Source organism: Pinus tabuliformis, chromosome 8 (genome assembly GCF_031772625.1).
Source record: "Pinus tabuliformis cultivar Carrire ecotype Pingquan chromosome 8, CPIR1, whole genome shotgun sequence".
NCBI classification, from domain to species: Eukaryota; Viridiplantae; Streptophyta; class Pinopsida; order Pinales; family Pinaceae; genus Pinus; species Pinus tabuliformis.
In genome coordinates, this window is record NC_142294.1 from 912872409 (window position 1) to 912878433 (window position 6025).

The following is a 6025-nucleotide window of genomic DNA, read 5'->3' on the forward strand; positions in this document are numbered from 1 at the left end:
ACTAGGTCTTTCTTAGAATAGACATGCATGAGTTTTTGATGAGAGAATCTTCAGTTATCTGGAGTACACTGGTTGAGTGCATGCATGCGGCAACTGACTGACAACTCACAATTAGTTCCTCAAACAGTTTGGAACTAATTTAACTAGACTTAACTCAGTAAACTGAGTTGACTAATTACAACTCAAATATAACTCAATCTTATCTCCTTAATTAAGGGATAATCTCCTTATTTTAAGGGATAACTATTGCATGATTGAATAAATACTTCTAACTTGAATTTCTCCAACTAATTAATCCATAATGAATTAATTAATTATTTCCAAGTAGCTGATGAGACTAAATTCGAATTTAATTCACAATTTTAATTCAAGGACAAATTAAAATTGGAATATTATGGATTCTATTTTTAACATTTCTGGTTGCTATTTTCAACAGGAGGTGATAGTGGTGTATACACAAGTAAAAGTGATGGTTCTGCTGTTTGTCACTTGTTTAGCTAGTGAGAGACCAATGGGGGTTTTCAAGCTAGACTTCTATGGATTCAGAAGAAGCTTGGTTTCTTAATGAAAGAAAGGGAAATCTACTCTAAGAGAGAGCCGATCTATTGCAATAATGAAAAAGACCAAAATTCAATGCTAAATCACATCATTTCCTAATTAACTGCTAAGAAACTATGCTTTGCAATAATGCTAAATTAACATGAACCAAATGCTACTGTCTAAGCATGGAAGTTAAAAGCATCAAACATCACTATTGTGCAAGTAAAGGGACTGAAATAACTCTGTTTTTGTCTTTTTGTTCTTTTCATGCAAAATCAAATATGCAAACTAATCTCTTGTGGTGATGTGATAGGTGGTTTAGGGATGTTTGAGGATGGCTGGAAGGTTTAGGAGATGGTTGGATGGTGTGGGAGACCCTTGGGTGACCTTTGGGGGCTTCCTAGAGGTTTTCCCTCAATTCAGCCTCAAAATAGGCCACTACAGGAAAACCTGCAGGATGTACTAGAAAACTACAAGATTCCCTTTATTTCAATAGGATACAGCCGAGAGAAAAACGATAGGCGTTGGAGGTGATGGAAGGCTTATTGAAGGTGGTTGATGGGTGGAATGGAGTGAGAAAAGGCCTAGGATCACTCAAAAGTCAACAACAAGGTTAGGAGATGGTTTGATTTGCTCAATGTGCTAGGAAGAATTTCTATGTAAAATGATGAAATCAGTGAAGGCAATGGTGAAAGCAAGGAATTATTATGGTGGATGAAGTGGAAGGTGATTGCTCACTATGAGGTTTCTTTCTACTCCTAAAGCACCTGCTCTACATCAAACATGTATAATTTCCAAAAAGTCATGTAAACAAGAAGTATTCTCATAAGCTAGAAAAGCAGAATTAATGATCTAACTGTCTACCTTATGCATGAGGAAAGTAGCTGAAAAGAATGGAATCATGGATGAGATCTATTGCAAGAATGAAGATAGAAGAGATCGAAATGCAATCCTGCTTTGCAAAACTAATCAAATGCTAGATTAAATACAATAAACTCTAAAGCTTATGAAAGAAATAGAAATCTGTGTTTTTGGCGCTGCATAAGGGTCCCTTCCTCAAATCATGATCCTAGAGGGAATAAGTGAGGCCAAGACACCTGCTGACAGCCTTGTGGTGCTTCTTTTATCCCTTATAACCTGCGACTGAAGTAAAACACAAATGGAAGCAAACTAATAAACAACCAATCAAATCTACACTACTTGTAATGAAAATACCTCTAAAGACAAATTAATAATGAAGCTATGAAACTAAGCTAAACATACAGATACAAAAAGAGGAGCCTTGGCTGCTAGGGTTGGGCCCTAACCCAAGAGATTCAACCCTTTGAGTTAACTCAGTATTGGCTCAAAACAAAACTCATTCTTATTACCAAAATAGAGAATTACATCAAAATCTTCCACAAGTCTGGAGCTTGAAAATAGCTTAGAGTTTTACAACAAAAATTCAAATCCTAATGAGGCTCTAGTCCTCTCTACTTATACAACTGAAGTCCCCAACTACTTCCTTAAAATTAGGGAGGCTCAGCTCCCAAACTTGAGATAAAATATCTCTTTGTCTCTCACTTGCTCGACTGCCTTCTAATCCTCATGACTTGGCTGCTTGCACTCTGAGCTGGTATGATAAATGGAGGAATATTCAAATGGGGGAGAAGTAAATGAGGAGGATTTACCTCCTATAATCCCTCTCCCTTGTCCCATTTGAGTTTCAACCTTAGTCTTTGCCAAAATTTCTTGATTTTCTCCTTCAAACCTGCATTCAATGCATATTAGTCCACTAGGCATGATATCCCACTCTAACTCATCTCATAAACAAAATATAATAAAAAACATGTAATAAGTTGTGAGAAAAGTTGGTTTGACTAAGCTAGGAGGTGAATTAAGGCCCATATAATTACCCAATGATGAGGCTCATCATCAGCCCCCTACTAAAAGCATTGCTCATCCTCTGAGAAACTCAATCAATATCCATATCCTTCATAGCTCTAGTGGCCTCCCTGACATCCCATGCCTCTACTGTGGTTTCCTCTTCTTGTTCATAGAAACCTGCTTTCTTTTCTACCTCCTCCCATTGCCTCTTTTCTTCTTCTTCCTTCCTTCCTTCTAGCATTCCTAAGAGTAGTGGTGGACTGAGTTTCAAGCCAATCCAATTGACTTTGAGCCTTTGCATAGATTTCTTGTACATGGGTGTCCTGTTCAGTGCTTCTCTCATTCTTTGAGGAGAGTGGTACTCTCTTATATTTAAGCTGTATGGCAATGTGTTCCATCTCCTCAGGCAAGCATGTATGCTATCATCCCCTAACAACCTGAACATGTCCTCAAAATGTGAAATTTATTTCTCTTGGGTAGAAAGATACCTGGGTGCAAGTTGAGGATCATTTGCAATTAAATTATGTGTGCTGATGAGAGCCATTGGATTGGACTGCTCAGCTTTGATCATAAGAGGTTTTGTTTGTTCTCTTGCCAATATCCTCTTCATTTCTGCAGCTCTTGCTTTTTCATGGTTCATGCATGATGCCAAAGTCATCAACTGTAAATCTCTTAGCTTAGCATTAGGGTCCCATACATTCATGCTTGTTAAGGCCATATTATGCAAATAAAACTCAGACATCTTGGCCCTATCTTCTAGTGTGAGCTGATCACAAAGATCTATGAACTGCCTGTAGTCCTGAAATGGAATAGTGCCCCTCTGCGCTAGGGTCTTAATTTGGAACTACAACCACTATTCATTAAGGTATAGAGCATAGGACTTAGTTTGCATCCTGCACTGGATTTCTTCCAATGAGAGACTGGCCATGAATGCTAATTGATTCTCTCTTTCTTGCAGCTATCCTTTCAACAATGAATTTTTTGTCTCTAACTAATTCTTCATTATGGCCTCTTTGTCTCTCAAGCTACTTAGCTCTTTTCCCATCTCTTTCAGATTCTCCTCCATGTGACCAATGTCTTCCAGCCCCTTGGATTTGACAATCTGCATCCATCGATGAGTTCTGGCTCTCTCCTTCTCAAGCTCGAAGAATAGTGGAATAACATTTTTTTGTGGAATGACCCTGCCTCCTTCAATAAATCTATAGTAGGAGTCAAGGTTATGTTGGGGGCTAGGTTCATTTAGCTATGGGTCCTCTTCTTTAGTTTCTTGTTGTAGGCTTCCCTCCTTATCCAATTTTTGAGTCTCCTATAGGTTTAGCAGAGTATCCTGTAAGACTGCTTCAGCTTCTTGTAGGTCCTACTGGGTATCCTGTAGGATTTCTTTTCCCTTGGATGAGGTGGATCTAGTTATAGGCATTCTCACATAGGCGATAGGGGACTTAGGAGAAGGCATTTTCTCCTACTATTTAGGTGAGTCCTCAATCACAATGGGAATTTTGGTTGGTGTTTGGGGTTTCCCTACCTTATTCTTGTGCTTTTCCTTGTCATGAAATAGAAGGGGGCTTGCCTATGTCTTTTTCCTTTTTGCCTAATGGGGGTGCTAAGAGCAGTGAGGGAAGCTGCCACCTCCCTCTTAGTGGGTTTTGGAGACACCCTAGGTGACTCCTCCTTGTCATGTGCCCCCTCTTTCCCATTTCTCTCTTCACCTATGTCTTTCCTTTCTTCTTCTCCTTGTAGATCCTCATCTTCTTTATCAGTTTCCTCCTTAACATCTTCCTCTGTTTCTTCATCATTCTCTTTCTCTTTCTCCTCTTCTTCTTCATCTTCCTCCTCATCTATCTCATCTTCCTCCTCATCTATCTCATCTTCATCCTGCTTTGCTTCTTCTTCCTCTGCTTCAGTCTCTTCCTCATCCTTTTCACTGACAGTAGGACTAACATCATATGTGAGAGCCTTGATGTCCTCCTCTGTCTGCATGTCTCTGAAAATTGACCATTGGATAGGAATTTTGAGGTTTTGGAGGGCATCTTCTATGATGATTCTGATTAACCCATGATGAGCTAATTGTTGGGAATTTCCCTCTTGCACCTTTATGCTTGTGTCTATCAGTGATTGCAGAAGGAAGTATGGTATGCTGAGCCTGTGGTGAGGAGGTGTTTCTGCTCCAAACCTCAACTCTTCAAGAAGCCTAAAGTGATAGCCATAGACCACACTATACCTACCCTCACATGATATGTATTTGATAAGTTGGTAGCTCACCTCATTCCAGGGATATGGCAGGTTTGCTCTCCTTACTCCATTCTTGTCCTCAATGGGGTCCTCACCTTCTAAAAGGAATTTCCTCTTGGGAATCTGGCTATCTCCCTTGTCTTCCTTCCTCCATGGTACTCCTAGGGGAATTATGGTAACTCTGCTAATGAGTTCAGGGGTGAGCTCTATGGAGAGGCCTCTTACCACAATAGTAGCATGGACTTTGGTAAGTGGAATGAGGGAGAGTGCAAAATCTCAGGTCACTTCATCATCATACCCACTTAATTTTTCGAAATACCCCATCCAATTGTGCCATGTGAAGATTTCTAGCACCTGAGGGCGTTGTTGAATTCTCACAGTGTTAATGGGATCCCTTCTATTAAACCCTCCTGTCATCTTGGTTTGTGAAGTTTCAGGAAATGAGATGGTTGATACAATTTTTAAATGCAACAGTAAATAACTGAAATGACTGTGTGGACAATTCCTTTACACACCTGCCAAATTCACTCAAATTAGAGGATTTCTTGTTAAATTCACTTGTAAAAAGGGAAGTAATTATAGAGCCTACCTCTTCATAGTGTTTGTTGTGGCCAACTCCCGTGTTTTCCCCTTTGAAACTCCTCTCGGCCAATCCTATAGACTTTTTTTGTGTATCCTATAGGAATCCTGTGTGTAAGCTTGTAGGATTTCTTGTGCAATCCTGTAGGAAGTCTTGTGCAACAAAATGATGGAGTTTTCCTTTCTGTAGGTTGCCTGTGTATGAGAGTGACTTGTTAGAGCAAGCCTCGAGGAAATGAATGCATGAATGCATGGGGATCGATGATTATTTCCTCTTATGGTCAAGTTGGGTGAGGTGGTGTGCTGGCAGTTGAGGTACGTTTTCCATTTTTGGACTGTTGGTCCCCACTACCACCTCATCATTCCCCACTCCTCGTAATGAAATACCACTTCATGCATCCGTAGCCTTAACTGCTTTTATCCTTCTCCTCTCTGTTTTTGACTTGACTGTTTTTGTCTTTGTTGACTGAATGAAGGTGGCCAAGTTAACTGGCCACCTTTCGCTTATAAACCAACTTACTCGTAACCTTTACATCTTTTTACTACATTATGCAAATGAGAGAGTGAGCGAGATACTTACCTGTGGTGCTTATACCTTGCTACAGTTGTTGAAGACGGAGGTTCTTACTGTGTGTTGGCTGCATGTTATTTTTTCTTTTTTGTTGTTCTCTATTGATTTCTTTGATGTGCAGGTACCTGGTGTTGAATATGATGGTGATGCTGCTGCTGTGGAGCTCCTTCCGCTCTTAGATCATCATGTTGGAAGCTTGCTGTTCTCATGATTGGTATTATGCGGGATAGGCTGCTACAG